The sequence below is a fragment of the Gavialis gangeticus genome, unplaced genomic scaffold (genome assembly GCF_001723915.1).
Source record: "Gavialis gangeticus isolate Ggan-Ray unplaced genomic scaffold, GavGan_comp1, whole genome shotgun sequence".
Taxonomy (NCBI): domain Eukaryota; kingdom Metazoa; phylum Chordata; order Crocodylia; family Gavialidae; genus Gavialis; species Gavialis gangeticus.
The window spans coordinates 179,434,156-179,444,920 of NW_017729032.1; the positions used below are offsets into that span (position 1 = coordinate 179,434,156).

Consider the following 10,765-nt stretch of genomic DNA (forward strand, 5'->3'; position numbering starts at 1 on the left):
CCAACTGCGGCCTGACCAGCATTGTATTGAGGGGGAGAATCACCTCCTTGGACCTGCTTGAGATGCATCTGTGGATATATGACAAAGTGTGGTTAGTCTTACTGACCGCGTCCTCACATTGGCAGCCCATGTTTATCTTGGAATCAATATTGACTCCAAGATCCTTTTCTGCCTCTGCACTGACAAGAAGGGAGTTCCCCAGCCTGTAGGTATGGTGCTGGTTCTTCCTCCCCAGGTGCAGTATCTTGCACTTGTCAGTATTGAATCCCATCCTACTCTCATCCGCCCACCCTTGAAACCTGTCCAGATCTAGTTGTAGCCTGTCCCTTCCTTCTAACGTGCCCACTTCTCTCCACATCTTAGTGTCACCCGCGAACTTGAACAAGGTATGTTTCACCTCCGCGTCCAAGTTGCTGATGAAGATGTTGAACAGTGCAGGCCCGAGGACCGAGCCCACTGCCCGCATCCCTCCCAGTCAAAAATGACCCGTACACCACCACTCTCTGGGTGTGGTCCTCCAGCCAATTTGCAACCCATCTGACTGTGTAGGCATCAACACCACAGTTGCCTAATTTTTTAATGAGAATGGGGTGAGAGACAGTGTCGAAGGCCTTCCTAAAGTCCAGAAAGGCTACGTCCACTGTGACACCTGCGTCCAAGGATTTTGTGACCTGGTCATAGAAGGCAACCAGTCCATCTATACCACCAAAATAATAAAACACCTCCTTAGCTATAAGTGACTACATCCTTTATACTCTGAAAGGCATTGAATATGACCAAGCTGCACACGATGGAATAAAAATGAATGAACGTTAAACACAAAACAACAACAAAAACCCTAGAGATCTCCACAAACATATCTTCAAATTCTTAATCAAATGTACTTACAAGTTTTCCAAAGCTGCAGTCAAGGTCTGACAGTGGCTCTAGTAACTGAGATAATTTTTACTTAGCTGGTTGGACGCTGATAATTGGGCAACAATGGCTGCAAGGAGTTCAGAGCAGGCTACAAAGTCTGCTGGAGAACCTGAGGAAATACTTGGAGATGGGGTTAGTCTGCACAAGGCTTCTATGCTGTTGCCATCAGCACCAAAGCTGCAGTCCACTTTTGACAGGTGTGTAGACATAACCTGTGTTTCCTCAACTTTTGTATTTGTTGTCTGCAAATAGTTTATCAAATAAGTTTCCTGGGGATCACTGACAAAAACATCCAATTTAAAATTAATTTTTAATCTGCATACAGGTAAGTCTGGAAAGTGCATGAGGCTTGTAGTAATTTCAGGGACATCTGTGTGAACTTTGTATGCATCTCCAAATCAACTACAAGTGTATCACAAACCCAGCTCTTTTGTGGTCTTGTTTCCACACTACAACATCACCACCATATAGATATTTAGACACCACGGACCTTGCTAGCATGGTTTATTGGCCACAAAGCAGTCTGAACAAGCTAATAAAATGCAGATATACCAGCATCCTTAATCTCCCATGCATCACACATGGGTTGCAAACATCACAACTGGGTTGGAACAGCTGCCTCCATGTGAGAGGTCAGTTTGTTCAGGTATATGAGTAAAGATTTGATACTAAGTACTATTTTTCATTACTATTGACCCAAATTTTATAGTAATACATGATTTATTAATAAGCAACTGTGATACAAATTTCTGTGCTCTTGTTTCATAACAGTGACCTCTGGATCAGGATATTGAACCAAGTTTCTTAACTGCTAGGCTCCCTATTGCCAATGCCCGAGTTGTTGTGGAAAGATAAAGTCTGTGCCTACCTTAGTGTTTCAGTCATATTCCATGGGGTAATTCTGCAGCTAAAGAGAGTAATTTCGGACCTTGGAGAACCAGACCCTATCCTTGGTTCTGAGGCATCCTGTGTGATGGCAGGTGAGTCCTTAGAAAAGGAGCGTGGTCTAGTACCAAAGGGTCAGGAGTGAAAGTTGCAAGACCTGAGTTCTAGTCCTAGCTCTGTGCAACTGTTTTGGCACATCTGTTACAAGATGAAGAATGGTCTTGGGGTTAAGGCACCAAACTGATCTTAAGTTATACTTTAGGTTTACTCTCAAGCTTTATGTAATTTTCTTATGGTCAAACAGGAATAATCTGTCAGTGCAACTGTTTTCCATTTGTAAAACATACTTCCATTCTCCCATCCTGTGTCTGCCTTGTCTGTTTACTGAATTCTGTGGCCCATGACTGTTTTATACAATATGTATATACTGTCCTTAGCCTTGCAAGCCTGCTGCTGGTTGTGACCTTTAAACATAACATCAGCTCTTTGGTTAGGTTGTGCCTTAAGTTTGTATGCCTTGTACACAACTTTAGTCTTTAACAACTAATTTTTGACCAACACTGATGCAACAATGAAAAAAAACAACCCACAAACCTTAACTTCCAAAACAGTTCAGAAAATGCTCGCTCTCTCTCCAAAGCTTTTGGGCTGTAAAACCCAATTCCAGTAAAAATAAATAAATAAATAAATAACTACTATAAATCCACTCTAAACCTACTTGTCATGTTGTTCTTGTAGTAAACCTGCTGCCCACAGATACAATCTTATGTAGGTAATCACCTGTCCACTTGGCACTACAAGGGACCCACTAGGCTGTAATCCCCCAAAGACCTACACATGTGTTTTTAACTTTCTGTACATGAGAAGTCACACTTGAAGTCAGTGGGCTTATTCATAAGAGTAATGTTCAGAGTTTATGTAAGTCACAGAAGTGAGATCTCAAAGGTTTCAAGAGACAAACAAATTATACTACGTTATGCCACACAAAACATTGCATGAAAAAGAGTGCAAAGCTGAACATTTAAAACTTAGGACTCTTCAAAATCAAGTTTGACTGTACAACCTCCATTCAGTCTCCTTACACACATGCACTATGTTTTTGTATTAGTTCTTTTCTCAAATACTAAACACTTTGCTGTTTAAAAATGTTATTAGTGTTATATTTTAATAAAACAGAGAGAAAAGTGACCTGTTTGAGAATCTTGGGCTGCTTCTTCATTCACTCTCATAACTAACAGGAATATTACTTTTGGATATAAAACCTTAGCCCAAAGGTAATTTTTAGCAGAGGGAAGAGACAGAAATTAAATAAAACCTGACTGTGCTTTATTTAATTTATAGGACCATGAAAAAATGTGTCCCTAAAAAAAAGTCCTAAAAAAAAGCCGCAAACACCTAGTTTTCTGTACTGGGATTCCTCAAAATAGTTCAAGTTTAGAACTTGCAAGGCAACTAGATCTTCAAGAAGAACAAAAAACCTTTGGTGCACATGTGATAGACTACTTGCTTTATTGTGATATTTATAACAACTGTATTCATATTGCTGTTATAATACTGTATGACTCAGGTTACCACCTTAGTCTGCACACAGAGAAGGAAGGGTAAAAAGCTAGGGCTGGCTACAGGAAAGTTGAAATGTACCATCAGCATCAGCAGTCTTGAGTGGCTGTGTTGGCATATCAACAAAGGTGAGATGGCCTACACCAAGGAGGCATCCAGGGGAGATAAATGTGACAAAAAGGAGGGCAGGTTACAAAAAGCAGTCTGGTAGGTCTGGGGCCAAAACAGTCTGAGGGACACAGAAGATGGAAAAGCTCTGAGGAGCTAGAAAAGACTAGAAGGTAACAGTATGTTTGGGGGTGTTCAGAGCTGTGCACCTGGACTGGGGACAAACGGACTGCTTAATTGGGGACAAAAGGACTGCTTAACCCCTTTAGAGGGGACAGAGAACATTTGGCTCGGTGGCCTTTGCCACAATAAATGTCTTTACTAGAAAAGACTGTGCTGCTTGAAACTATGGGTTGCACTGACATGTGTCAACCTCAGGAGTGGAACTGGTTGCTAGGTCCCTGGGTCAGGGTCACAAAGAACCAAGGAGAGTGAGGGACTACAAGGCTGGGGCCTCATAGTGGGAAAGAGCTCAGTCCCCCCCATTCTGGAAGCCAAGCCTAGCCTGGCTTCAAGGGGTACTCTCAGAGACCAGACAAGGTTTTAGCAGTCTTGAGCAAGCATCCCCTTGGAAAGAAATCCTCAACAGAACAGAAACATATTTTATTCACAAATAAAGAAAGGTATTGAAGATGCATATTGGCATGGCAGGATTGGAATCCTAGCTCTCCATGCCAAGACTAGTACCCCCTGGGCCTGTCTCACAGCCTCTCAATCTCAGGTACACCAGGGAAAGCTATGACCACTATAGTTACTACTACAGGTAGTCACTGAAACAAAGCAGAGTTTAGGTTGGGACCTGCTGTGTCTCTCACTGGGGGGAAGAGCAGAAGGTAGAAACAGAAGATGAGTATTGTTCTGTTATCTTCAGGGAAGACAGCAGAGCTCATAAATCAGTTTGAGATGTGGGGAAGTACCAGGAAAGCTAATCTATATGAAGTTATAATGAGCTGATAAGCAGCATACTGGCTTTCAGTACCTTATTCATTTTTCTTCTTAAACTATTTATATAAATTGAGATACAATCCTATCTGTGTACTCTAAAGAACCATCAATACAAAATTAAAATAAAAAATAATAAAAATCAGATATGTATTGCTGACAGAGAGCTTTTTACACTGTGCTGTGGGTGTTAACTATCTTCTCCAAAACCTGTACTTCTACATCTCATCTACACTTTGCTAGTTCAGGAGAAAGAATGCATTTTATAGAAAAAAATGTTGCATGCTAAGGGTTGGAAACAAAAATGTTCGATACATATTCACACTCATAATCACACTCTCCCTCTTGCAAGCCTTCTTTAGACTGGGTGCAGCAAATTAACAAACACATTTCACGGGGGAAGGGGGAGGGCAATCCTGCACAGAAAAGCCTGTAGGAACTAGAAAACTTGGATAAAACAGGTGAACATGGGTTTATGATACAGCTTTGGTGTACAATTTTTTAATTTAGTCTTTTGTCAAAGTGTCGAGCAGCACCTCCCATTATTGGAGCATTAAAATTAAGGTATTGTTTTAATGACTAGAGAAGCATTCCACAATCAGGGTTGAGTCAGAGCCTGAAAGGACTATAAAGGCTAGCCCCAGCCCCACGGTTCTCACTTCTGCTGGGTTATTTTAGTTGTTCTGGATTTTGTGACTCGGGTAAGTATAATATAAATATATTATGCAATTAAAATCTTTCATGTTAATTTAGCATGTTCTTCTCAAAGTGGGTTGTAGCTGCTATATATAAAAACAAAAAGCCCTTTACCTGTGTGATGGCAGGTAAGTATTACCTATTCAGTGCTATCCAGCTTAGAGAGGTAATTACCAGTCAGCTGCAATAAATATCAGAAACCTACATTTCTACAAGCTATTTCAGCTGTATGAGGAGTCTAGTATTTTTAGGTGTTGATAACTGGTTTGCTAATATAATAATTTCTAATTCATAAGTAAACATCTTTTATACCTTACCAACTACTTCCCCACTGAACTCTTAATATGTGGAATGAAACAGATCACGGATTTTTCCCCTTCATATATTCAAATAGAAGGCCTTATGGTTTGTATGCTTTATTTTCACAGATATTCTTTAATAATATCTATATAGAAATATGGACTACATGGTCAAAGAAAATCTTTTAAAATATTTCACCGAGTATGCTTTGAAGGAGGGTAGTATGAGCGCACTGTCCATTGGTGGATTAAAAAGCTTGCTTCAAAATCAATTTGCAGAATATCTGAAGGTAAGCATGCTCCCAATATTATCAGCTGTGCTCCATATGTAGTAGGTGAGAAAATGTTCACAGAGGTCAGGATTCTGCAAGCACCCTGTTATATTCCAATGGAATCTCATTGTGTTCAGCAATAAACATTACCTAAAGGTCACATCCATGAGCAATTATTTCCAATGTGAGCAAGAAGCTCACCACCAGACTATAAATGAGAAAACCTCTTTATGTAATTTATAAGATTTTCTGTAGGAACATGACACATCTGGATTCAAGGAGACATTTTCAATTTCAGCTGGAGAAATGTCTACATAACACCATTGGAAAATTTCAGGTTTGGAGAAATGACTGACTCTGGATTCTGATTTCAGTACAACTCTATATAGTTTCCTTTGGTGGACAAAAAACTATTAGCTATTTATGGGTATGTGAATCAGTATCTGCAAAGGCCTGAATTCACCTCTGTGGAAATCCCAGTACTTTATGAACAAGAGTGCAGTTTGGCTGGACTCACTAAAATAGGTTAGTTAGAAAAAAATATTTTACAATTTCTGGTAGAAACAATTTTGCTTGAAGAAAATCTCATAAAACACATAAAAGTATTTCCTTTCAAACAGCAACCACTACATTTAGTTGTAATTTATTTAATATTAAAAGTGAATAGGCAATGCATGATTGAAAGTCCAAAAGGATGCTTTATTACTGAAGCATTTTGATATTATTTGTACCCGATTCAGCACTGGAGAAAAATATATCTAGATTTACCTGATCGTTTTTTGTTTTACCAAAGTCTGATTGATGTTTTCTATTTGCAGTTTAGATATTCACTATTTTCTAGCGTTTGCTATTTGCAGAAATGTGCAAGTTGGTTGATACTGAAATAGATGGATATAAAGTGAAAGAGAGTATAATACAACATGTACTTTATTTTCTACTTCAATGCAAGTGAAAAGATCAACAGGAAGGTTTACATCACTATCACGATGAGGTTTATATTATTTCATAAACCTGTCTAATACCCAAGAATGATTTCAGAATACTCTTTACACTAAAACACCACACGCACTTTCATTCCACACTGAACTGAAAGGTGTTGGTGCTTTTAGTGAGATTTAATAAGCTGGAAGTTTTGCAACCAAAGGACAGATGCAGTAATCTACAAACAGGAAAACTAAGCTCTCTGAGTGCCTAATGTGAAGTCCACTGAAGTAAATGGGAGCTTTTCAACTGATATCAGGAAGCTTTGGGTCAGATCCTCACAAATCATTATGTAGTATATGATTCACTTCTGATGGTGACTATTGTAGCTCAGCAAGCTTGCAAGCTGCTTTTTCACCCATTTGTTCTCATTTCCATGATATAACTAGGACTAAATTTACCTATGTCGTACAAAACCTACTCACAAAGAAGCCTTAGTGAAACAGTCTGTTTGAAAATCTTGTGCATGTTTGTTTACAATAGTTCCTCTAGCTCTTCCAGGTGGGGATATTTGAATAGTAGGACAGAGAATTTTAACTGTTTCATAGGACTGCTCTTATTTTTTTTATAGTAGCATTCATAACTACAGGGCCAGAAAATCAAAAGTTTATTTATGGATCATGTTGTTCAAAGTACTGATATGTCTTTGTTCCTAACATGAGCTGTTTGTGGAGCTCTAGGTTAGTCAGTAAAATAACGCCCCTTTGCTGATCGATACCATGTTAGCAGCAACATCTTCCTAGTAATGTTAATTTAGAGCTTGCTTTGTAGAAATATTTATTATCAAGTAGCTTCTGTAAGCAATTTATTTTTTTTTACTTATTTTCTTTCTTTCATTTCTTTTCTTATTAAAATAACAGGGGGCATTCTCTCTTGATAATATAATTAAATCATTTGACACAAATAAAGATGGCAAAGTCACCTTTGACGAATTTGTGGCCCTTATAACAAGGATAACTACTTCAGGCCACTGAGGCATCAGCAAGTAAGAGGAAGACAATCATATACTACCAAAAGGAGCAGACAAAAAACCCGGAGTTCTTACAAAGTATCTATATTTAAAACCACAGATCTACTTCTTGTGATAACTAACCATCAAAAAATAAAGATTTCTTTACCATAAAAAGGATCGGTTACCTTGCCCTTCATTGTTTGCATACTGAGTATTAAAGTTCTTTAGCAAGTCAGAATTCCCAGTTAGGTCAAAATTAATGTACTTTTTAAATTTTATATTACAAAAACATTTTGTGAGAAACTGGCTTTCTACAGATCAGATTTTATGTGAAGTAGTATCTTGACTTGTAAAACAATCTAAATCCAAGTTCTTGGAAAAAATTTGGCAACCAGTCATGGGAATTAACTATTTAAAAAGTTAAAAATTTAAAGAAATGGCTAACTTTTAACTTTAACTAGTTAAATTTTTCAGCTGTCAACTTTTAACTTTAACTAGTTTAAAGTGTAAGTTAAAAGTTTTTTAAAAAAATTAAATTTCGCTTTCCCAGAGTTTTTCCTGACACAGCCACTCTCTAGGACTTACATGGAATGATATTTCTTTATTGAAACTCTAGGACTTCTTGTTTGAGAGAGAGAGTAGTGCACCTTCCTATGAGATATGGTCTCTTAAGAACTACAAGTCCCAGAGTTCCTTAGTTCATATTGGCATTTTCTGTGCATTTGCGGAAGTCAATAGGGCAGCCAGTTGGCTGCAGGAGAGGGAACAAGCACAAGCAAGCATAGACATTGATCCCAGTAAGAGCGGGAGCAAGTAGTGAGGGTGAAGCAGATAATGACTTTTTTAATTTTAATGACAATCAGAACCAGCAGCCTAGGGCCCAAGAAATTGCGCATTACTTCTCATGTGTGAGAAACTTATCTGAGATATCACCTACTATGAAAAAATTATTCATCCGTTATAACACAAGCATTCCCTCATCTGCCCATGTAGAGCGACTGTTCAGTAGTGGGGGCTTAGTTTTGCAAGACAGAAAAGGAAAATTGTCAGATGTAAATTTTGAAATGCAGCTTTTGGTGAAGTTCGATAAGCACATTTAAACAACTTCTGCTAAGCAACTGAACATTCTTTTCTCATTTAAACTGATTTTCTCATTTCAGTCTAACTTTAACTTTCAGACACTTACATTATTTCTAATTCAGATGTATTTCTTCCCCTTTTGTTACCTTTTGAACGGTAAAAATTGTAATAACAGAGGTTTTCCATGGAAACAGCTTTCGTTTGTCACTTGGTTATGAAAATCTCCTTCCTGTTTTTCTGGTATACCTATATGATGCACTGACTTTTACAAAGTACTTCACATGGAGAGAGTGAGAAGGATCTAACATTACATAGGTATCAGTAAATTGTTATTCTGAAAACTATGACAAGTATAACATTGTTTTCAGGTAAAGCAAGGTGAGTTCCGAGTCAATTAGTGTGCTTCTGTGGGCTTATAGAAAAGAAACCCACTCATTGCATTTGAAAATGAAAAATGATGCTAAGAGGCAATTCACCGTGTTTCACACATTTCTCATGAATCAACTTACTTTTTAGCTAGTTGAAAGTGGAAATCTTTAACTTTAACTTAACTCACATTAATTTTAAAGGCTGCTAACTTTTAACTTGAACTAGTTACATTTTTTATAAACTTTTCCCATGACTGGTGGCAACATACATTAAGTGTGGATTAATGGCTTTCCCAGGCTTAATCAAAGTAATTAAACTATGGCTTCAAGCCAACCCCAAGTGGGGAGGCTGCACAAGCAGCTGCATCAGCGTCCCAGGCCAGCTCTGGCAGGCAGCAGTTACACTGAGGTCCATGGAGCCCCAGCCCAGCTCACTGCCAGTAGTGGGTGCACCCCATCTTGATCCCTTCCGCCCACCCCAAGGCACAATGAACTGGGCCAGGGCTCCATGGTCTCTGGTGCAGCTGCTTGCAGCCTCCACAATGCCTGCCACAGCCAACCCAGTTTCCATAGACCAGTGTTTCCCAACCAGTGTGCTGTGGCACAAAAGTGTGCCATCACAGATGAGCAAGTGTGCAGCGGAATTTTGCCATGGCAATGAGCTACAATATGTATGAGGATGGGGAATGCCTTAGCAGGTGTGCTACGGAAAATTTTTATTAATTTAAGTGTGCCTTGGGCTGTTAAAGGTTGGAAAACACTGCCGTAGACAGCAGCAGAGGCATGCCCAGAGCCTAAGCCTGGGCCAAATGAGGCAGCTGCACCAGGATCCACGGAGCCCTGGCCCAACTTGTTACTGGAAGCAGGTGCACATGTGCAATCTTGAATGCCAGTGCAGCTATGTGCAGCCTCCCTGCCTCCTGCTATGAGCAGCCAGCACCCGCCTCCAGCCCCCTGTACTCCAAGATTACAGAAATCCCCACCCTTTTCTCTGCTTGTAAGTTTTTTGTTTGTGTTTTTTGCCATCATATTTCGCAGAGCTTGCCCGATTTCGCATTTTCCATGAAAAACATGCGATCACAGTTTTGGTAGGCCCCTAGGGATTATAAGACAAGGGTCTTTTTCTCCCATGCCAGTTGGGGGAGAAAGAAACCTCGTCTTGCATTTAAGTATACATGGTAAATTCTTCTAGAACATAAATTATACAGGAATATTTATGACAATATGGGGATCACATTTATCTTAGTTTGATAGAATCAAGTTTTTACATACAAAGTCATACTACACCTTGTTTTTTGATTCCAAGTACAAACAGTTTTCCATCTACAGTATCCAGGTTTCCCCCAATTTATGCAGTACAAGCGTTCCCGGAGAACGGTGCATAAATCAAATGTGCATAAAGCAAACCCACTTTATAATGTAACAAATAGGAAAAGGTTCCCATGGCGGTGAGGGAAGAAGGCAGGAAGTGAGATTGGGCCTAGAGAAGCGGCAGGGGAGGGGTGCCGCTCCCGGGGCTACAGAAGGCAGCAAGCAGAGGGGCCAGAGTGGCACTCACCCCAACCCCACCTGCAGTGGCCCCAGGAGCAGCCAGCGCCAGTTGCCTACAACTGCTGGGCTGCACCATGCTCTGCCTGTCCCCCTGCACCTGGGCTCCGCCTGTCCCCACTCACCTCTGCTCCTGGGCTGTGCCGTGCCCTGGTG

At 39.8% G+C, this 10,765-nt stretch overlaps 1 protein-coding gene and 1 long non-coding RNA gene across 5 annotated transcripts in view; one reads left to right on the forward strand and one right to left on the reverse strand.

The window, feature by feature from the left end:
- CTPS2 (CTP synthase 2) overlaps positions 1-10,765 on the reverse strand; it is a 179,660-nt gene that overhangs the window by 96,572 nt on the left and 72,323 nt on the right. The window lies entirely within an intron of this gene.
- LOC109302887 lies at positions 5,018-7,788 on the forward strand. Its single transcript, XR_002098955.1, has 3 exons — positions 5,018-5,114; positions 5,538-5,698; positions 7,522-7,788. It is a non-coding gene; the product is annotated as an uncharacterized LOC109302887 (long non-coding RNA).